This window comes from Cyprinus carpio, chromosome B1, assembly GCF_018340385.1.
Source record: "Cyprinus carpio isolate SPL01 chromosome B1, ASM1834038v1, whole genome shotgun sequence".
In the NCBI taxonomy this organism is placed as follows: Eukaryota; Metazoa; Chordata; class Actinopteri; order Cypriniformes; family Cyprinidae; genus Cyprinus; species Cyprinus carpio.
Window position 1 is genome coordinate 29,020,489 of NC_056597.1, and position 23,348 is coordinate 29,043,836.

The window sequence follows — 23,348 nt, forward strand, 5'->3', positions numbered from 1 at the left end:
ACACAGAGCAGATAAACGGTGACAGTCACATTACAGCGGAAGTCTCTGGAATATGTCAGTGGCTGATGGTGAGATGCCCACAAGGACCAAAGGCTCTACAGTGCTCAAAAATAAGACTTATTTTTCTGCTTTAGTTTATGGTGTGCTGTGCACAAGTATAAGAGTTTTTTTTGTGCTTTAGTTTAATTGTTTTTTTTTTTATTTTTTTTACTTAAGCCATGTGTGTGTGTGTGTATTTTATAATCAATAACAATGAGTTGTTGATTTTTCAATGTGTATGTGGACAACATCCGGATTATTGATAAGTGTAAACGCATCTTGATTAATGGTTGGCTTCACAGCACTCTCTAAAAATTACTGGTAAAGATTTTACAAATTTCTACCTGTGCTCTCAACCTTTGTATGTACACTTAAGAGGCAAGCTGAACATCCAAGAAAAATAAATGATTTTGATAAGACTTATTGATAATTAATCTTGATCTGTTACTCACACACATCTAAAATTAGAAAGATATTTCTAACCTGTATTTGTATGTGTCACTGGAGAGACAGACCAGGCACAGCATAGTCTGGACTGCCACTACAACAAATGCACATTCTTTAGCAGCCCACATTCTAGTGAACCCTCGTGAAATTCCAACTGGACCGGCAACATTTCGAAACTATATCACCATGAGATCATTGTTTGAAATACCATTTGTCATTCTAACATTCAGAAACATGCAAGAGTGGAAACTCATGGCTAGCAGACTCTCTCACGCTGATACAATATCTCTAATATGGCCATTTTTTATTGTGTCATTCTTTCTTTATTCTTTCATTAATGGGAATGCAAGTACATTTCGGTATTAAACTAATCAGAAAAAAACTGTCACATAAAAACCAAATTGGTACTGTATATTACAGATGGCCCTTTACTGTCTAATTGGCCAGTTTGGGACCAAATTAAATAATTCTTTATTTAATCCTTAAAAACAATTGCAGCTAGAGAAATACAAATCATATTTTACCCGAGCAGTTAATGTGAGTTCACAGTCTGAATTTAATGTTATGAGATAAAGAGGCTGTGTACCACAAAGTAATGGCAAGAAAACATGTCTCTCTGTTTAGTTTTTTTTTTTTTTTTTTTTTCAGACTGCATGAAAAAACAAATATACAGTGCCAGCAGTGTAGTCTGATTAACAAGAAAACAGCTTTTACAAACCAGTTATTTAATGAATCTTTCAAAGGATTCACAAACTCAGCACTTACTGTACCACTTTGAAACAGTCTGATAAACCATCCACTGAATTAACTCACTGAATCAGTTTTGTTCTTGAATGAAAATCTGATATGCAAAATATCATTATATTTCTCAAAAATAAAGAAAATAGCTCTTATCACTAGGGCCGTGCAATATATATCGTCAGTAATATTATCGTAATTGTTGTTTTAATTGTTGTGCAAAAAACATTCAAAACATCCCTACAGAGTGCACTCATGAAGTCTAGACTAGTGCGCGTACACATTTAGAGTGTGTTTATTCATTGCATGATTCAGTCTATTAAAATGCATTTAGAATGAACACAAATTCAAAACATGGGGGCAGAAAATGTATATATTTATACCACTTCATATAGTTAATCAATTTCACAAGAAAAGTGCTGTTTTTTCTCCAAACATTACCATGATTACAACTGTGATATTGATTTTTTCAATAAACACTTCAATAAACAAGTTAATTAAGAGACTTACGTTTTAGACACCATATTTCGTGTTTTTTGTGCTATTTCGACAACAAAAATATTTCAAAACAAATTGCCACAGAACTGTTCTGCATCTCTGAGCAACATGACTATGTTTCGTTCCTGAATGAATAAACCATTTAAATGATTTGGTTTAATCGCAATGACTCAGATTTAATGCATTCATGTCTTGCATTAAACAGTGTGTAAAGACATCTAAATGCCATTTCAAATGCAGCTCCTGTGTTCCCTCTGCATTGCAAAGATGATTGTTGATACTGATTTCATTTGCTTTAGGAGTCAACTGTCCACGGCAGTCCTTAAGATACCAGCACAGTAACACACTCAGCAAAATATTGTCTAATTGTCATTATTGATAAAATCCCAGAAAATATCAAGATATATATATATATATTTTTTTCAATATCGCACACCCCTCTAAATGTGTAAAGGCCAAAGTCAGTTGGATGAACATGTAGCAGGGCAATCAGACTAACAAGCCCACAGACCAAACTAACACACAGATTTCTTTTCAAAAGAGGATTGTGAACAAACGGTCTATCAGATTCACTAATCCTCATTCAGACAGAGAATGAGCTCTGGGCTCTGTTTTGTTTCAGGCCAAGCAGATGCACAGATGCTCCAAAAGGCCAGCAGTAACCACTGCTATTATCCTCAGAGCATTGTCTACAATCTCAGATGAAACGCCGAAAGGAATTACGACTGGTCTTGTGTGCTCTGCCTCAAGACAGTCGTTATACCAATCCAAAAAGATTCCCTTGTGATCATTTCAGTAGCTGAAGTATAGTAGCTGTGCAATGCATCAAAAATAGAAGTCCATTACCTGAAGATCTACATAATGCAATTGGGCACTTGCACTATAGACATCTCCTTTAATTATAATGGGAGCAATCTGATGATGTCATAAAGGCCTTTCTATATCTAACCTGTCTGCTGTGACTGTTAACTATTCTTTTGCTGCCTTGCAAGCACTGATATTTCCTTAAGGATGTGCAAATCAAATTACCTTCTGCTTTACATAACAACCAATTATTGAGATCATGGAATAATATGAAAAGCTCTCATTACAGGACTATGGTAGTGAAGATCAGCCAACTCAGAACTGCTGTTTATAAGAAGCTCAGTCACAATGGATTGTCCCACCACTTATGCAACCAATTGCCACTTCATACATCTCTCTATACCTTTCTATCTTACAAATTCATGCACAAAAGCACTCAATACCTCAGTCCTCTCTCTGTCACAGCAGCTTGCTGTTTACCCAGATCAAAGCTCAAAATGAGGTTAATACTTAGATAAACACATGCAGCCATGTAAAACAAGGTCAGGACAAGCAGCATAGACTAGAGCGGGTTTAATATATTATATATATATATATATATATATATATATATATATATATATATATAATATATATTACTATAAAGCGCTGTATCTCATAATGAAATTCCTTAAAAAAAAATAAAGGTCTTGGCTCAGTGATTCAAGATGGTTTCACTGATGACACTGGCCATTAGCTTCACATCTCTGTTCCCCAGTAGTTTAAGAGCCTCAGCCTCAGCCAAATTGCATGTTACTCCGTTTGGTAGCATGCAATTTCTTTATTTTGCTAAATAATAATAAATTAAAAAATTACATTAAAAAAAGGATATTTTAAAGAATGCTGGTAAGCAAAAAGTTGCTGGTCTCCATTGACTTCCATAGTATGGGAAAAACTTCTATGGAAGTCAGTGGGGACCAGCAACTGTTTTGTTACCAACTCTCTTCAAAATATTTTTGTTTTATGTTCAACAGAAGAAAGAAATTCATACAGGTTTTTGGGTGAACTATCCCTTTAAATTTAACATCCTTAAAACTACACACTTTCAAAAGAACTATGACATAAATGCATTCAGATGTTTGCAAATAACCATAAAAAAAGGTTAACCAAAAAAATAACCATTTAGCTATTATTCACTCACTTTCATGGCATCCCATTTCGATGTGCTGTATGCTATACAGATTTTATGTGATCTATTCCTTCAAGAAAAGACTCTTTATTATAGAGGAGGGAAAGCTCTTTCCATTTTAGATGACTATTATTAGCTTCCACTCCAAATATTGCTTATTTCTTAGTTTCTTGAAGAGGATAACAAATGGGTCTGAGCTAAATGGATGAGGAAATTTCTCACTTATTGCTCTCTGGTGACAAATGACGTTCACAAAAATTCCAACTTTTTATAGTGTTGTATTGCAAAACAAACTGACAACAGCAGCAATAGTCAAATTACTCTCAGCAGCAATTGCCTCTGGAGCTGAAGCTAATAATATTTGGGTCTACTATTTCTAGAAAAGGTAAATGAGCACTGACAGCTAATTTCGGCATTTGTGAGGAAAACCATTTGAGGATTAGTTCACACAAAAATGACAAATCTTTAATTTGCTCATCCTCATGTTGTTCCAAACCCATCTGACTTTCTTTCGTCTGTGGAAAATGAAAGTAGGAATTTTGTACGCTATCCAAAGCAATAATGATAATTGGGACCTAGAGCTTTCAAGCTTCAAAAATGACTCAAAAGCACCATATAAATACCATACCATATTACTAGTCTTCTGAAGTCATAGCTGAAATGAGCTGAAATTTCATTTTTCACTAATGATTTTCTTCTTCAGTAAACTACAATCTCTACAACCAGATCAATGAGTCATTGAATCATTTGAGAATCAATTCTGATGCCCCCCCCCCCAAAAAAAAAAAAATCAAGTGAGGTTTTGTGAACGTATTTCATTTAAAGACGCACCAAGAAAAACTCAGAATTTTCAGTGAATAATGACTTTAATTTTGCTCTGTTCCTAACACAAACCTGAATTCAAAAGACTTGAAATACAATGCAAAAGTTTAATACAGTGCAAAAAGTATGATACTTTAATTCAAAACAGAATACATTTAAGTTTGTTAGATGTTGAAATAAAAAATCTTGATGCCATGTTCCTATGTAATTCAGTAAATCGCTTTAATGCACAGGCAAATAAGATCTGTCCTTGGTTTGATTACAGATATATTGCATGAAGATGCCAAAGAGAAAAATGGTCTATTTCGAAGATCAATGTTCAGACATGAAATAGGATTGTTGTTTCATTCACAGTGCTAAATTTCCCAGCATACTGAGCATAAAAAGCAGATGTCTAAAAGTTATATCTGGGAGTAGCTGATATTGTTTAAGGCCACAACTAGGCCGAAAATCAATAGTGTTTACAATCAAAATGACAACGCACCCATCAGAGGGCAATCCTAATAATAATTGAACAAAGTAAAGGGTGCAGTTTTTATAGATGTTCTTAAATTACAGGTCACGGTGACTTCTACAGTCCTATTGATTTCTCTCAGTAATAGAACTCAATAAGCCAGCCAGGAGAGGGAGTGACCATCTGTCCAATGCTGCGACTGCTGACACCTCAAAAGGAGGTAAATGGGCTCTGCTTGCCTAAAACACCCTGAGGTATGCAGACTAGTGGTCACTTCTGTACCTGAGTGCTTTAAACGCTAATAGTGGAGCTAAAACATTCATTGACCTCCTCATAGATTTTGGCTTCGGTAACCAAAGTTAATTAAGAATTTTAATTAATGTTGCAAATCTCAAAGAGAGAAGGTCAGGGAAGCATTTGAAAAAAAAAAAAAAAAAAACCGAGAGTAAAGCTAGAGGAAAAGGACATATGTACTGTAGAAGAGAATGGAGGACAGCTCTGTGTAATATACTGTGCTCCAACACACACTGAATAGGTATTTGTGCTATAGAATTTCCCTCAGGGGTGCTGGTAAGAAAATGGAGAGAAGAAAGTATAGGCTATAGTAAATAAAAGAGGTACAGAGGAGGAAAACTATAGGGTTAGCATTTTCTTGAGTAGACATTTTTTCCTGACTTGAAGAGAAAAGTAGTAATATTTGCATCTTATTCCAGACAAAAAGAGAGAATGAGTCAGGCCTTGTTTACTGGTATTAAGATTAGTTTTCATCCCGATCCCATCACAAGTTAAAGAAGCAAAATAAAGGTAAAAAAAAAAAAAAACACTGCCTAAATCATTGAACTTTCAACTTTCACACATTTCCAGTGGTAATCGAAAATGCATGCAACAACACAGCTTTTATTGTATAGACGCTCACGTGGTTGAATGTGTTCAAACAGCCTCAAATAAATAAATAAATAAATAATTAAATAAAAACCTGAACATACTGAAGTGTTTTTTTTTTAAATGTTGTGAAAAAAGTGCACCAAAACAAATGATTTAGACATTGGCGATTAAAAATTATGGTCAAAAATGCATCTGCTTTCTTTATCCTTTTAATTCACTTCCTAACCTGATCGTTGTTAATCCGTGTAACATGGGCTTGTTCAGTCAAACAGAACTGATACACCGCGCTCAGCGCTCCCGCAAAAGCCATGTCAAGTGGGGTAAAATAAGCTGGTAACAGCAAAATGGGAAAATAAATAAATGTAGTTGGGTTATAAAATGGTTGCAAACAATTTATTTTAACTACAACAACAACAACAAAAACATGCTGAAATTGAAAGTTAGGCCCTGTCCACACGAACGCAGTTATTTTTATTAACTGTTATCTTCGCCTACTGGAAACTTTTTCAGGCTTCTGATTGGCCAACATGGCTTTACGGTTGATATTATATCGCCACCTGTTGGTTTGGCATGCTCTTGACAGTGCATCATAGCATGTGTTTGCATTTTCATGTGGACAGAGATTTTTCTTTTAAACGGAAGAAGGAAAAACTTTATAAAAATACTCGTGTGCATGTGGACATGGCCTTAGTCAACTAAATTTGTTTATTTAAATGTAGCTAAAATATTGATTGATTGCAACCACTTAAAAAAAAAAAAAAGAAAATTCAATGTGTAACATGGTGCAATATTGGTAAATTTCAATATTTAACCTGAGCAATTGTTGTTATTCATGAATTGCAGAATTAAAAATAACAATAATAATTCTGCAAAACAAGATTGGAGAGTTGTACTTTATTTGATGAGAAAATATAAAGTTACATATAAGTTAAATTTCAGGATGAACTGTACAATGACAAAGATATTAAAACTTATATATTAATAATAATAATAATTATTATTATTATTATTATTATTATTATTTACAATAAATATTGTTAGTCCAGAGGAGGAAGCCACAACAAAAATTTATGATACAGTAAATGAGAAAGGAGGAGGGTAAGAGAGGGAGACTGCAAGATGAGAAAGATGACTCCTACAACGACTCCTCCATATCCTACAGCAGGATGTTGTTTGCAGATTGGGTTGGAGAAAGAACGGAACTGAAGAAAGCAGGACAGACATATGAAGCTAAAGAAGAGAAGGATAAACTGAAGCAGTCTAAAAAAGCTTTTGTTGACTTATCACAGGCACATGTGCTCGAGAAAGAAAATTAGACCAGTTTTGCTAGTGCCCTTTAAAAGTCTTCAGGGAGACGCTGTGACAAAGCTGGTCAGATAAAAAAAAAAAAAATAACAGCTTTCTGAATGCTAAAGTGCATTGTGAAATATTTTTTTTTTTTTTTTTTTCACAAAATAAAATAGGAAAAACAAAATAAAGTATCAAATAAAAATGTCAAAAGACTTGAAATAAAAAGTTTGAAAATACTTTGTGTATCAACTGCTGTTTGCAATCTATCATAAATTGTGATTTGTTTGTGTTGCTTGAGTTATATCTCGCAGCATCACTGGTTCAGTTAATTCTGCAGCACTGCAGGCAGTTGCTTACACTGTCTCCAAACTCAAAGGCACTGCTGTTTGCAAACGAGAAGATCAGAGAAGTGGCTTTTTGCTCATTTTTTTCAGCATCTCTCCGAAAAATATAGACATCACTGCTGCCTTCTTCTCAGAAAATACTAATCACTACTTGCAATGCAGACTTTTAAAAACAATTGTGTCTCCAGGTAGATGCTGCCCTTTTGCACCGATCCACCATCACCATGCTTTCCTCACATTCTCCAAGCATATGGTACTCCGAAGACCAATCACAACTGACAACAAGAGAAGCTGCTCATATAATGCGTTGGTGGACACATTTATGATGCAAAGCCAAATAACTTGACTTTTTTCCCATTAAAACTTTAACAAACAACAAGAAGTGGAAATAGGATAACTGTGCACTAGAAAGATCAATACATCTAAACTAGGAATACTGATATAAAAATATTAGTGTACTGTGCTGACAATCATTTAAAATTTTCCTAATATGGCATGTGCTGGCAAAAATAACAGGCCTTTTAAAAAGTTATTGTTTATTTCTCATTAGGCTATTATCACCAAATCTTGGATTCAATTTTTTTTTTTTTTTTTTTTTTCAAATAGTTTTCTTTCAATTAGCACATTTAGTATTTCTTTTTGGAACTAATCACAGTTCTCATTGATCGTTTTCAACTTTTGCATTTACTCAGAAAACTGAGGTGAATAAACTCAGGTCATTTGCTAATAATATAACATAACGATAAATATATACTTTTTTTTTTTTTTTTTTTGCCAGTCATTTTTGACTGGGTGCGCTATAAGTGTAGAAAAATGTAACCCAACTCAAAAAGTTTTTGGAAGTTGAGTGAGAGCAAAATCAGTAGGTTTCAGTCCAATGAGAAAACATTAACTAGAATTTTGGTGGAAAAGTAATCTCTTGGTCAACATACAACATAAGGACGTTGAGCAAAAATGCAGTGCTGGATGGCAAGGCTTAAAATTACGTGTTTGAATCTTTAAAATCAACAAGAACAATGTTTCATGTCTGAGGCAATTTGTCATTTCTAAGCCTCTGTACAGAACTGACACCAGTTTAATGCTTTCTCTTTAAAAAAAAAAGAAAAAAAAGAAAAAGAAAAATGTATGATAATTTGATCAAGTCTAGTATAGAGAACCACTTCTCCTTGAAACTTAATGGGGAACTTCCATGAACAAAAGCCACAACTGCATCCCAATAGGCATCACACAATGTATTTGGGCACATTAGCATTGACGTAACTAGGTGTTTCAAGTCTTTCCACATTAGTCACTGCTAACATTACTCAGATTATAGTGCATAAGCATGTGAGTTCATAATGTCAGAAAAGAATAAGTGGGAGTATTCATGAAATTTGCATATGGTCTGTGGCAAATGCTCAAGATAATACGTTAAAAATGTCCTCTTAAATTAAATAAAAGTATAGGTAAGACAAAAACAATGCCTTGGGTCTATCACAAAGGGCTATGTCTGCCTAGCTCATCCTTTGAAACAAGTCTCATTTCAGCATTACACTTCATACTTCACAGTACTTGTCCTTCGATCTTTTCCTATGCGTCGCTGGAAAGGCCCACCTAACATTTAACTGTGACAATAAAAGTTCAATCAAAGGCAATTTCACCTCTTTATTTAAAGGCTTGTCTGAAAACTGCTTTATGGGCACATTTATAAGCAGATTCACAAACAGAAAAGCAATCAACTTAATGAATTATTCTGAAACTGCAAACAAATGCTGCAGATAAAATCTAAACAAATGTTTACCATTTCAAATCTGTTTAAAATAAACCAAAGACAGGTCTAGAAATATTTACTCCTGCAAATTGGAGTAAAATATAGTCTCTGTACATTTAAAAAGTATTTGGACGTTTATACTACTGTTCAAAAGTTTGGGGTTGTTAAGATTTTTTATATTTTTGGAAAAAGTCTATTATTCACTGAGGCTGAATTTATATGATTAAAAATACAGTAAAACAGGAATATTGTGAAATATTTAAAATAAATGTTTTCTATTTGAATATATTTTAAAATGTATTTTATTTTATGAATTTTAGCAGCCATTACTCCAGTCTTCAGTGTCACATGTTTCTTCAGAAATCATTCTAATATGTTGATTTGGTGCGCAAAACAACAACAACAACAACAACAACAACAAATTTGTTTTATTATCAGTGCTGAAAACAGTTGTGCAGCTTATGGGAACAGTGACACATTTCTTACAGGATTCTTCAATGATTAAAGTTAAAAAATCAGAATTTATTTGAAATAGAAATGTTTTTTTGAAAATGATAAGTGCCTGTCACTTATGTTGAATATGTGCTTGATCAATTAAAAAATTACTTTATCTAATAAATAACTGATATTTATTAAAAATTATATATAAATAACTGTTTTGAGGAGAGATAACAAGATTTTATCACACCTTCTTTATATTTTACTAATTTTACATAACTGCAGTAACACAGCTACTAATCAACTAGTTTCAAGATAACTCTCATATGTTCTTTTCTTAATTTCGAACAGCACATTGTATTGCATTCATTTAAAAAATAAAAACTAATAAAAACTTTTTTTAAAAACTGTCACATGGTTTGCTTTAAATAAATGTGGCACAAGCACACGTTTAAAAAAAATGTTTTCACATTCAGACACATACTGCAGATAAATGGATGGATGCACATACAGACGGACAGACCTACAAGTCACTTTCAAGTGTGGTTTCGCAAGACGACGAGCGCTGTTCAAATGTTGGCATACATTAGAATCAACAGTTTAAACAATGCATGCTAGGATTTTTCCTGTCTTACAGTGCAGTGAGCGTGCCTTCACATCAGAAAATCTCTCTGTCTAGATGGGTGCTTTATTACTGCTTGTTTGTCTTAGCAAACAGAGCCCCTCGTCTTAGTCTGGAGACACCATAGCGACCAGATTCGCTGAGATCATGCACACAGGGCATCCCAAAGAGCTGACACAGGGCAAATCTGCTCTCCTGGTCATCACTATAAAGCACATTATTAATGTGCAATGCCAGTCCATTTGAGTATTATAACAGCAGATAAAGAATTACAACTTATTTGCTTTTGAGTGAATGCAAGAAATTGTTGCTATGAGTCTACTGTATATGAAACATAATAAATACTGTGCATATAGAATATCAGTCTCATATTACATGAAAACCAAACGCATGTGACCCTTTAAAAGCACTGTTTGACTTACAGGGCTGAGAAAAGCTCTGACATGATTGTGGAGGCTGTAAAAGTGTTGCACACCTCCCTGTCAATCAAACGCTCAACTTCTAAATAGAGACTCGCTGTTGCCCTTTCACACCCATTTGGTTTCTGCTTACGGCTACTGTTACAACTCTGTACAGCATGGAAACCTCTACACTGCGAGTGAGCAAATAAAACATTGCTATTATGATCAAGGAAGCCATCTAAACAGTCAGCTTCATTGAATAGAATGGGAACATTCCAGTTTGTGGCTTCACTAGTGGTATAAACAGGGTGTTAGAATGTGCTGTTGACTGCGAGGGACAGGGTGCATTAAAATGTTTTGTTGTTACACGCTGACTGAGAGGAATCTAGAGCTCACAAATACTCTAACAAACCCATATCATTATAAGAAATGCACCTAAGAAGTGGCATGTCTGTTTAGGATTTGCATTATGCAGCATGCAATACACAAACCCATTGAATCCCACTGACAACATTTGAGAAAACTTTACTTTTGAGTTTGAAGATTGTAGAATGTTAACTATAAATAAGTGCAGACTGTCTTGATTTCATGTGAAGATTTTTGCTTGGCTGTTGTGAAGTGTCACATGACAAGAAAGAGGACGCAAGTAAACCATCATAACAGAGATGTTACATGTTATATATAACAGTAAAAAAAAATGCATTTCCTCTTAGATCACCATTTTCTTTTCATTGCCTAGTGAAAAAAAAAAATTTTATTTAAAAAAAAATAAAAATAAATAAAACTTCATTTATGCTATTTGATTATTTGCAACTTCCTGCTGGGTCTCATTGTCCAACTGAGACATTTTTTTACTCTGTAGGTTCCCACTGGTTACAACTGTGACTAGGAATAAAATACTTATCCACTACAGTTTTTTTTTTGCTTCTTGCTGGTTGTTATAGTTTTAATGATTTAACGTATATTTGTTTTATTGAGATGTAATTTGATTAATTTTGCTTTGTGGGGTGTAAATGTTAATTAGATGGAATATTTGTGTATTTTTATAAAAAATTGACTATGTTTACCTTGGCATAAGGTGTAACAATTCACAACAACTGCTTTTGCACACGGCTTATTTTACAATCACAGAGTCACAACATAGATTTTAGATAAGTTAAACATGCATTATACAAAATTTCTAACAACTTGTCCTTTCTTTTACATTCAGATGCTACTGCAGCATGTTATTAACAATACACTGTTTACGTTCAGTTTATGGTCCGAAAGTAAGCAGGGCTCAAGGCAACAATACTGCTAAATGTGACAAAATGTCTTGTACTTAATGTGCAAATTTATTTTTTGTATATTACATTTGTTATGTATTTAATAAAATCTAGTCATAGGTTTGGATAGTGTAATTAATTGGCCTATCTGATTCATGGGAGGAAAATGTGATGACAGCGTGTGAATAATACAATGACTTTCAGGGAGTCGACTAATTTAAAGATTATTATTTATTTTTATGTAATTTTAACGTTTGTAGATTATATTTACATTTATATTCAACTTACCAGCCTTTCAAGTGTTCGCCATTTAAGCCACTAGCACATTTAGCTAAATGTTAATTATCTCCAAAAATAAATAAATACATAACTGAAGTTTCTAGTTGTGTAAATCTATAATAAAGTGATATATTTGATAGCAGATGGCATGCTTTATCATCACACTCCCCAAAATGCAGTCAAAAAAACACATATGCAAGCCACACCAAGACACAACAGTCTACATAAAAATGCCCCACTGCATTTTGTTATGTGTTGCATTAAATGTTCTCTTTAAAGTCAATGCATTCTGATATGATTGGCTGGTAGTGTTTTTTATGTATGTATGTATGTATATATATGTATTTTTTTTTTTTTTTTTTTTTTTTTTTTTTTTTTTTTTTTTTGTTTAGTTGTTGGTGAGAAGTTGGAGAAATATATCGTTTCTTAGTGTCGCTATCATTAGCTGCAATGTGGACTATATTCTCACAGAATTAGAATGTTAATTAAACCGTTATAGTTATCATTAAGCCTATAGTTATCCTTGTAGTGTGAAAGAACCTTAGTGTCTATTTGCCAATAAGTGAAAATATGTGTTTTGATTTGTAAATATTTTTCGAAATAATAAAATCTCTGAATGTCATGTTGAAATACATACAATTCATCAACCTTTTGTTCGGGGTTTGAAGCTTATTCAGTGGGGATCTGACACACCTGCCACAAAAACCCAAACCACCGCCAACTCGCAGCCTGCAACTGGAATGGGCTAGTTGATAAATGTGATGACAAGCAGTGCTACATTTTATTTATTTATTTATTTAAGGAAACCATGTATCCTCATAAAGGGAATATATAATCGATTCCAGGCCAAATACCATTTTATATATAAAAAAGAAAGTTAATTTTCTAACACTGGGTTTCATCCAGCAACAAGAATCGACAAAATATCTCAATGGCATGAAGTCCAAAGTTGTATCTTATTACAAAACTTTCATATTAACTTCTTTTAAACGTACAGATCCTAAAAGTCTTTTCAACCTATAATTTAAATATAAAATCGTGTACAACAGTAATTGCAGACAAAGGATAACGGGACATTAAAGCAGGGAGGCGCTCCGACAATGAGGATGGAAGGTGTCTACAGACGCTTTTTTATTATTACAATACGCCATGCGTGTGCAAAACAACGCACGGTTTTCCGCCAATATTTTTTTTATTTTATTTTTATTTTTCTGTTAAAAAAGCAAACCTTTATTCAACATAATATGAGCTGGTTAGCCGGTATGCTAGCAGGCTGCAGATGGAAGGCACTGGCCATCACCTCGGTGCTGGAATAACTGTAGATGTATACAGCTGAGCGATGCGTTAGACAGTCGCTTCAGGGGATTTATCTATGTATCTTTCATCTGATATCTGAAAAATTTTCCCTAGTTTAAATCCTAATAATCAGCGCAATAAAGCTAGGATGCACAAGCCTCGCCTTTCTGACACATCTAATAACGGTCTGCTTGTTCCAAAGTGGCTTCCATAGATCTTACCTTCAGTGATGACAGCCCCGGTACAGGAACAAAACACTTCCGAGGAAATACGATGATGTGATTTATTTCCAAACGGGCGGCTTTCCAAGCCTAGCCAGTAAGTTTAAACAGCCCAGAAAATCCGCCGGCTCGCCTCTGAAGTGATGGAAGCGGAATGAATCCACGCGTTGCTGTGGGTATCTAGGAAATGCTCGTCTCTCTGCCCTGCCGCTCCCTGCCAAATAATGACCCCTCCCACCGAATCCCCAGCCACACACACGACAGGTGCTGAGTATGCGCTCTCCCTTCTTGCTAAATAGTGAGCCTGAACTGCGCCTGCGCTGTAAACGCGGAGCGAAAGAGCGCAGCCTGGAATGGGCGGGGCGAAGATGCTGCTGCGCATCTTTGTTAAATAGTGATGCTCAGCTGGAGGATGGAGATACAGATTTTACGTATATATATATATATATATATATATATATTGTGTGTGTGTGTGTGTGTGTGTGTGTGTGTGTGTGGTGTTTGTGTGTGTGTGTGTGTGTGTGTATGTGTTGTGTGTGTGTGTGTGTAAAGCATATATTACAAAGGCAGTCTTGAATATGTTTTTTTTTTTAATGCAATCGAAATTATATGATTATAGTATGATTTCTTGTAATTAAAAGTACTTAAAAAAACGTTATTCACTCATAATAATTTTTTTCTCTTCTCTTCTGTTTTTTTGTTTTGTTTTTTGTTTTTTGTTTTGTTTTTTTTTAATGGTCAATAAAGATTAAAGACACTAATATTTTTAGAGCTGGGTGGCCGATTTAATGCTATACAAAGTATTGTAGGCCTATGTTTGACCTTATATTGAATAAATTAATATCAGTATAGTCAATATTTATCGCTATTAAAGTTTATCAGAATGGGGATTTTACAAAATAATCACTCAAAATTTACTAAAAGCACAAAATGTGCACTGTGCTCATTGTGGAAATTACTACTTTTCTTAATTGGCTAATCGGCTTCACTTTTGATGAAGTTGATCATCCCAAAATTAAAGAAACTAAGTATTTTACTATTGACAATCTTCCTTTTCATTGAATGCTGACATTTCATTTCTAATCATGGTTAGTAAAAAAAAAAAAAAAAAAAAAAAAAAATGCTGTGTGGCTCAAGTTTCTTTTAGTGCTTGAATACTGTACAAGTAACTGTTATTGTATAGAGCTGAGAGAAAATTTTGCAAAAGCATTACTTTTGGGACGTGGGAATTAGTAGATAATAACAATTTTAATTTCTGGAAGATCTATTCTTATAATTTTTGAATACAGGCTCTCTGGCTCTCTGACTCTCTGACTCTCTGACCCCGGTGAACCCAGGGTTGTGGGCATCATTGTTCTTTTGGGTGTATGTTCACCATGCTGTGCCATGCTGTGTCAGTTATACATCAGAAGGCTGTCAGGACCACAGGGACAGAAATATTCATTACAATGCCACACAAATCCTGACCAGCTCTCGACAATGATAAAAGCAGTATTCCAATTGGATTATATTAGTCCACATATTAGTAAATGTGATTTTCTGGACAGATTTAAAAAAGCATTGAAAACACTGTCTGAAAAGGCTTATGCAGCCTTACTGGTGCAACAACAGCCTGTTTGCGTTTTTTTTTTTTTTTTTTTTTGCTGATACGCACATTGCCACCTTGCCAGAGATTGGCAGTATGCATAATAAACGTGCTGAATAAGTGAGAGGTTTACATATTCATAAAGCTATAGTGGGCGAGTACCAGTATAGCAGAAAGACCTTCCGTATGTTCAAAAACAATTTTGGAAGGTTAAATAAAAAGCCTTATAAAAAAAAAAAAAAAACATAAAAATGTAAATTTGCTTGAAAATGTACTCACTCTCAGGCAAACCAATTTTTTTTTTTATGTAATTTTTGGGCAAACCAATTTTTTTTTGTCGGAAGAGGTGTGAAGAAATGTAGCGTTACACCACTTGCTCACCAATGGATCCTCTATAGTGAATGGGTACCGTCAGAATGAGAGTTCAAACAGCTGATAAAAGCATCACAATAAATGACAAGTAATCCACACGACTCCAGTCCATCAATTCACATCATGTGCAGTGAACTTTTAACAAACTTTTTTCTAATGATGATTCTCAACTATGTTATAACAGAATGATTTGATATACCATTTTTATTTCTGCAAAATGTGTGTAACATTGCCATAAATGGGTTTTCTCATTATATGCCATGTATCTATAAACTAAATCTAATTTGCATATTAATGTGTTTTTAGGGCAACATGTAATGAAAAAATATGTGTTATAATGGGAGTAATAATTGACAAAATTTCCATAATAATATATAATGTTTCATAGAATATAGAAATATAATTTCTTTCCCTATTCTTTTGTTATGTCCCCCAAAGTGCGTAATAAACATCCTTTTAGTCCCAGTGTCCTCATATGAAAACAATGTCCTGTTTTGTAACAGAAAGTGATATTTTGATTTGAAACCCCATAACATTTTCCTGAGATGTTGATTCATGACACACAATTTAAAAATTAGAGAGATTGATATGATAATTACAAAATATTATCAAATTTCCATAAGAGTGTCACTAAATTATTTTCAGACATTTTTGAAGACCAAGGAGAGGGAGTGGTCATGGTGAAACATCCAATAATTTGGTATCTCTGAAAAGCACTGGATATGCTCTGTACAGGACATCCATACTTTAAACTGTGGCATGTATAGTCTCAGAGAAATTCACTAAAATATAATGTCCTCATATGAGGACGCAGGTTCTTAAGAGGTTAAATTTAATCTGCCACTTCTGGCCACAATATGAGTCCATATTCCATAATAACGGATCCTCCAGGTAAAAAGTCCATCTCCTGTTGTCCTCTCACATAAAATCAAAATATTTGTTTAGAACTGTTTTGGACTGTTTTCGCTTGTAAATGGTGCTTGATCCATGTATATTTCTCTCCTGATTCAAATGACTTTTCCACTGGAGAAAACAATATTGTGGATAGAAGACTTATATTTTATATATTTTATCAAGCAATATGAAGTTAAAAACATCTTAATGATGGATTTATTACAAACATGCAGCTATTCACTTCACAAGACAAAAACTTGTAGATTACTGTAAAATTTTATTAGCTGTTTTAACTCTCATTCTGATGGCACCCATTCACTGCAGAGGATCCATTGGTGAGCAAGTGATGTAATGCTAAATTTCTCAAAAAGAAACAAACTTATCTACATCTTGGCCTGTGGGTGAGATAATTGTCAGCAAATTGTCATTTTTGGGGTGAATTGTCCTTTTAATGAATCATTCTATTAAACCAGGTCATTTTTTTTTTCAGTTTTTTTTTCTTCTTCTTTTTTCAGCTTCTCTAAACATTTTAGACTATCTGACCTAAACCTTAAACAAATCAGATTAATTCTTCTTTTTTAAGCATTTTAGACTATCTGACCTAAACCTTAAACAAATCAGATTAAAAATAGACTCTGACATGTTCATGTAAATATTTCAGTAGCGTCTATACAGTACCAGCATGTCATACTGAATTCATGACATCTGATCACAGCAGTTTGGCTGATGCAAATCAAGTCGCCTTTAAACTATCCTCTTTTGCTTATTGGAATTAATGCACAGTAAATTAATTCTAAATGAATGACATCCCTGAGGTAACGGTCTGCTTCAGTTGTTGGAATACAGTATTCAGACTCTGTGTTTACAGACTCCAGCATGCTCATCAATGCTACAGGGCGAGTCCTCCGCGCTGAGATATGTACGTTTGCTGAATTCAAAGGGACAAAGCAGGGGAGTAAGCAGGCAATGTTGAACAAAAAGCCTGAAGTTGTGCTTTGCATGGAATGGGGGGAAACGGATTAAACTTGAGTTTCAGACAAAATTTTAGGTCAGTTGGGAGTGACTTTAATGCACCCTTTGGGATGCAATAAACTTAAACATGCTTGCAGAATTTGGTGAAAATTAACTGGTGGGGTCAGCACAGGTGGCTTTACAGTTCTGTAATAAATATTGTAAAGCTGCACCATTACCCTTTGCCTTCTGTTCTACTATGTTGGTAAAATACGTGGTCAAACACCGCTGTCCTGGTCTGGCTGTATGACAGCAGCCCAGCTCAGACTGTTTGAGGGTTTGGATGTTAGTGGGCACCATCCAGGGCTTTTTGGGGAGATTATGGCTGTCTGAGGGAGAGTCTTAGTCCTGCCCAACCCCTCTCAGACCCACCATCTGCTGCTTTCCACTTTCTTCATCTGGAAAAAATAAGCCATTGAGAAGACAAAAAACCAAGCCAAACCTGATTTGTGTTTGTTTGTTTATTATGCACATTTGCTTCTAAATCACCCATGGCCATGATGTAATGATAATTATATAATAATTCCATATAATGTCATTTAATTTTTGATTTACAATTACAGTTAGTAATTGGTTTGAACTCTCCATTCAAAATATGCATGCTTTGCATTTGACATGCATTTTGGTTATAAAAATTCCCATTTCATTCCCAAGTCATTAACAGTAGTTTAGGTATGATGAACTAACACCAAACTTTTTTTTTTTTTTTTTTTTTTTTTTTTTTTTTTTTTAGAATTAAGAAAAATGCTCATTTTTAAAATTGTTAATTTTTAATTCATGTTTGTTCTTAATTCATTAGCTAAATGCTGATTTATACAACATGTTAAAATGTATGTGCATACACAACTGTTCAAAAGTGTGGGTATATATATGTAAATTATGTTATATTATAAATATTATAAATATATGAAGAAATTAAATTAATACTATTATTCAACAAGTACAAATTGATTTGAGAAAAAAAAAATCCAGTAAAGAGAAAACGTTACAAAAGTTTTCCATTCAGATACTGTAAATGCAGTTATTTTGAACCTTCTATTCACCGAAGAAAGTATTACGGTTTTTCTATAAATAAATTATTAAGCAGCAACTGTTTTCAGCACTGATAATAATTGTTTTTTGAGCAGCAAATCAGCACTTTTAAACAATTTCTGAAGGATCACGTGACACTTAAGACAAGAATAATGGCTAAAGAAAATTCAGCTTTGCCATCACAGTAAAAAAGCCTTGATGAGCAGAAGAAGCTTATTTCATACATTACCAAAAAAAAAAAAAAAAAAAAATCATGATTCAGTTCTGTATATAATCACATATGGCAATTGATTTCTGTAATACATGCAATATATAGAGTGGGGCCATACTATGGGACTGTTGTGTCATCACCCTGCTCTACTGATTACTCCTCCACTGAGCCTTTATTAGTCTTCAGAATAATGGGTTTAAAACAAAGGTAATCAACAGAAAGATTTATGAGAAGATCCGCAGTACTGTTGAGACTGAAACAAGATGTTTTGCGAATACGTGAGGCTGAATTATAACCCATTACTGTTCTTTCGGTTGTCTATATGAGATGTGTTTGTTGTTTTTTATTGTTGTTGTAGGGAGCAGGGGTGGTGGGAAATCTGTAATAGTACCTCTAGTGATGCAATACTGGGTGTGTAGACTGCAATTTCGGCCTTTCAGCAATGTATGGTTTTGCTTCTGTCACAGCACACACCTGTGGATACAAAAAGACAGAAAACTGTTATTGTGCACGAGAAGATGCTGCCTGCTGTGGTAAAACTCTTGAGTATTTCACTTGCCAGTATGAAATCAAACAAAAGCAAATTGGCAAAAAAAAAAAAGCATAATGCTAAGACTCCATCCTGAGAAATAAACATGGGCAGCAGGTGCGCTGACCTACACTTGACCGAAATAATGGCCAATCAACTGCCATCATTATGTGTCCCATAAGAAACATAAAGAAAAGTTCAGTCAGTTTAATTGCTCAACACCCAGCTTAATCGAATCAATGAGCAAAGCACAACAGCTTTCTAATGTCACTTAACAGTAGCATACAGTACATCTTAAATTAGAATCTGTATTAAAATAAAGTATTAACGTTAAAAGCCACTCAAATTTTATAGATAATATTTTGCAAATCATAGATACAGCTTAATTTTGTTGGAATCTCACACATCTTATCTTAATTCATAATCTTAAACTGTAAAAAAAAAGAAAAAGAAAAAAAAAATGATTTTTCAAAGTTAAATACAACAAAGATTTTAAAGAAACTAAATTTACATGACAGACTATCATTCAAACATTTCGGATCGGTTCAGTTGTTAATAACAATTAACAAAAACATTTAGATTTTAAAATGTATTGTATTCCTGTGATGCAAAGCTGAATTTTCATCAGCCATTACTCCAGTCTTTAGTGTCACATGATCCTTCAGAAATCATTATAAGAGACTGCTTTAGTATTCAAGAAAACTTTGCTGAGAATTATCAATGTTAAAAACAGTTATGTTGCTTAATATTACTGTGGAAACGATGATGCATACATTGCAGGTCTCTTTTCTTGAATCGAAAGTTCCAAACCATTTTGCCCCCCTAAGTGCAAACACAATAGTGTTCGAGTGGTCCAACACTGGCTCAACCAATGATGTGTTTTTGCCATGACAGGCTAATTGCTCCACTTCAATCACACCTGATGTGAGACGACATTTATCGTCAACACCCAGGCACTTTCTCTGTGTGATTATCGTACTCACTAAGAATCCACACTCATTCATCATTACTAGCATAAGCTATTCATTACCGTCCACATCCATGAGCAGAGCTCTCAGGTCCACAGTGCGCTCATCAAAGTGCTAATGAGCTTACCTTACTCATGCAGCTAAAGCAGCCTCTCCAACTTCAGAGCTATTCCAGGATCAACATTTTCACACACATTCAGAATGCTTGAAGCATAAGACTTAATGTTGTGATGGTTATATTAAATCAATAGTTCACAAAAGAAAAGAAAAGAAAAGAAAAGAAAAGAAAAGAAAAGAAAAGAAAAGAAAAGAAAAGAAAAGAAAAGAAAAGAAAAGAAAAGAAAAGAAATCACCCATATGTTGTTCCAAACCCGAAAGTCATCTTGATTTTGCAGAACATAAAATAGTAAAATTTTATTATTGAATTTAAGAAAATTGTGGCAAGGCAAGGCAAATTTCATAGAGTGGTAATTTAAAGTGCATTATATAGCCATGATATATAGAGAGAAAAAAGACAATATAAAAATAAAATAAAATAGAATAAAGGAAAATAAAATGGATTTAAATATATTATATATATATATTTATATATAGTATATATAGATATAGATATATATAATATATATATATATATACATTGCTATTATAGTTTGAATAAGTTTTAGTTATTTTTGGTTTCTTTTTCACTTTATTTAAAGTATTGTTAATTTATTTTGTCATTTTTTTATTATTATTTTGTTGTTATTTAATAATGACTAGGTTTTTTCTTCTTCTTTTTTTTTTGTCTTTTCTGTTTTTAATACTAAACAAAAATTATAATCGTTGTCTTGCCAACAATCTGAAATACGTTTTATATTTTATTTAATTTAATTGTTATTAAAGTTGATTTATATACATATACATATAGATATTACAATAATAACCCTGCTTTTTAATAGTTTGATCCAAATGTGAATAACAACTTTGCAGTGTTCAATGCAGTTGCGTTCTGCAAGTGAACGTCGCTTGATTGTGCCATTCCAAAGAAGCACAAAGTCACATTTATGGACTTTTAAATTAAATGTTCCCTCCTGGTGAAATGACCTGCCTAACTCAATCCGAGCAGCTGAGTCCTTAGCCATCTTCAAGAATCGGCTTAAAACACATCTCTTCCATCTTTATTTGACCCTCTAACTTTTGCACTTACTATTCTAATTCTAATTCTATTTAAAATATTTATTTAAAAAAAAAAGAATATAACTACCTTTCTAATCTTTTTGTATTCTATCTATTTTCTTTTCATTTATTATACAATTATAAAAAAAATACCTCTAACATTAGCTTGCTCTATTCTTTTTCTATTCTATCTGTTTTCTTTTTATTTATTATATTATTTAAAAGCCCTTGCTACATATACTGCGTTTAGGCTAACTGAGACTTGTTATAGCACTTATATATCATTGCTCTTTTGTTGTTTTTGATTGCTTCCATTGTCCTCATTTGTAAGTCGCTTTGGAAAAAAGCATCTGCTAAATGACTAAATGTAAAATGTAAATGTAAATAATGTTGTCATATGGACTACTTTGTACTTGGATAAAGAAAGGAACCAGCATATTATTCAAATATCTCCTCTTGTGTTCCAGGCATGCAGGGCAAGCACTGTAAACAACAGAATTTATTTATTTTATAAACTAATACTTTAAAACAAGCTGTGCAAATGCAAGTGAACTGTTGGATAGCTCAGTCATTCAGCTCATATCAGTCCAATAAACTTGCTTAATCAAAACAGTGCAAAAGAACACAACACTGCACTGAAAGGTTACCAGAGGGAGAGAGACAGTGAAAGAGAGAGAACTATGACTTGGCAGCACATTTTCAGTGCAGTGCAAGAACATCCCTGAGGGTAAAAACTCGAGCCACTGCAGTATTCTGGTCAGGGTCTTCTGGCACCTGGGTCATAAATTAAACAGCATTCATCATTTAATAACATGAGAACAATAAATCATTTAGTAACAGTCAGCTATGCACCAAACAAAGGTGTACAGGCTGGTAATGACTGTGACTGGGCTCATGATCACACATTTGGACCCAACCAGAGTTTCTGCCCAGTCCCTGCGTGCTGACACACAAAAAAAGTGCTCTAGAAACATCTTCTCTGTGATGTTGATGAATATTCTCCCTAAGCTGTAGCATTTCCTCTCTAGGAATTTACTGAATTTGGCAGAAGCTGTAGCACATCTGATTGATATGTGGAGGGCTTCCTGGAAAATTGCAGTTTTGGACAAGATTATACATGACAGACTGACCTAGAACTTGGCCTAGGGCCCTATGAAATCAGTTTTATTTTTCCCAATTCCTCTTTTTATCTTCTTCTTTTTTGCCACCATTTAGATTTTTCTAGATCTATTTAAATGGTTGAATTTTTATAATCAAAAAGCACATGCTATTAACTAAAATTATGAAATTTACACAATTTAACAACAATTTATTACGTTTAACATTTTTTTTTTTTTTGTGTCCTAGTTAAATTTTCCCCAAATTCCATATTTTCCATTATATTTTTTTCTGGATTCCATTTATTTATCTATAAGTTCATTCATTCATTCATTCAAAAAACATGGTCAATCAACTGAATTCATAAAACTTAAATAATTTGACAATATGTACACTAATAGGGCTCTATTTCTTTTCTTTTAAATTTATTTGTTTCTCTTTTTTTGTCCGAAATTCTGTCTTGTCTGTTTTAAATCACAAGTTAGAGCCCTATACTCTATTCTATTCATCCAAAATAGGCCAAATTCAATATTTTGCATTCTACAGTAAATGCAGTGATTCTATTCGTGTTTTCCACAATAATAGGGCTCTACTAGACCTGGTCTACTGAAATAAGCACTTACATTAAACAATCACCTCCTAAACAGTGTGATGAACCTACATAAAGACATTAAATGAAGAAAACTGCCGCTCTGTCTTTTTTATTTCAATCAATGTGTTTCTTATCACAAA

General features: G+C 33.6%; 1 protein-coding gene across 2 annotated transcripts in view; it reads right to left on the reverse strand.

The window, feature by feature from the left end:
- Positions 1-13,981, reverse strand: part of LOC109048794 (catenin alpha-2) — a 458,387-nt gene extending 444,406 nt beyond the window's left edge. Inside the window, exon 1 of one of the 2 annotated variants that reach the window (XM_042717148.1) lies at positions 13,762-13,980. The gene's annotated coding sequence lies outside the window, so the exon portion shown is untranslated. Of the gene's footprint in view, positions 1-13,761 lie in introns of both variants that reach the window. The other variant, XM_042717150.1, reaches the window with a different exon arrangement.
- Positions 13,982-23,348: the final 9,367 nt, after the last annotated feature.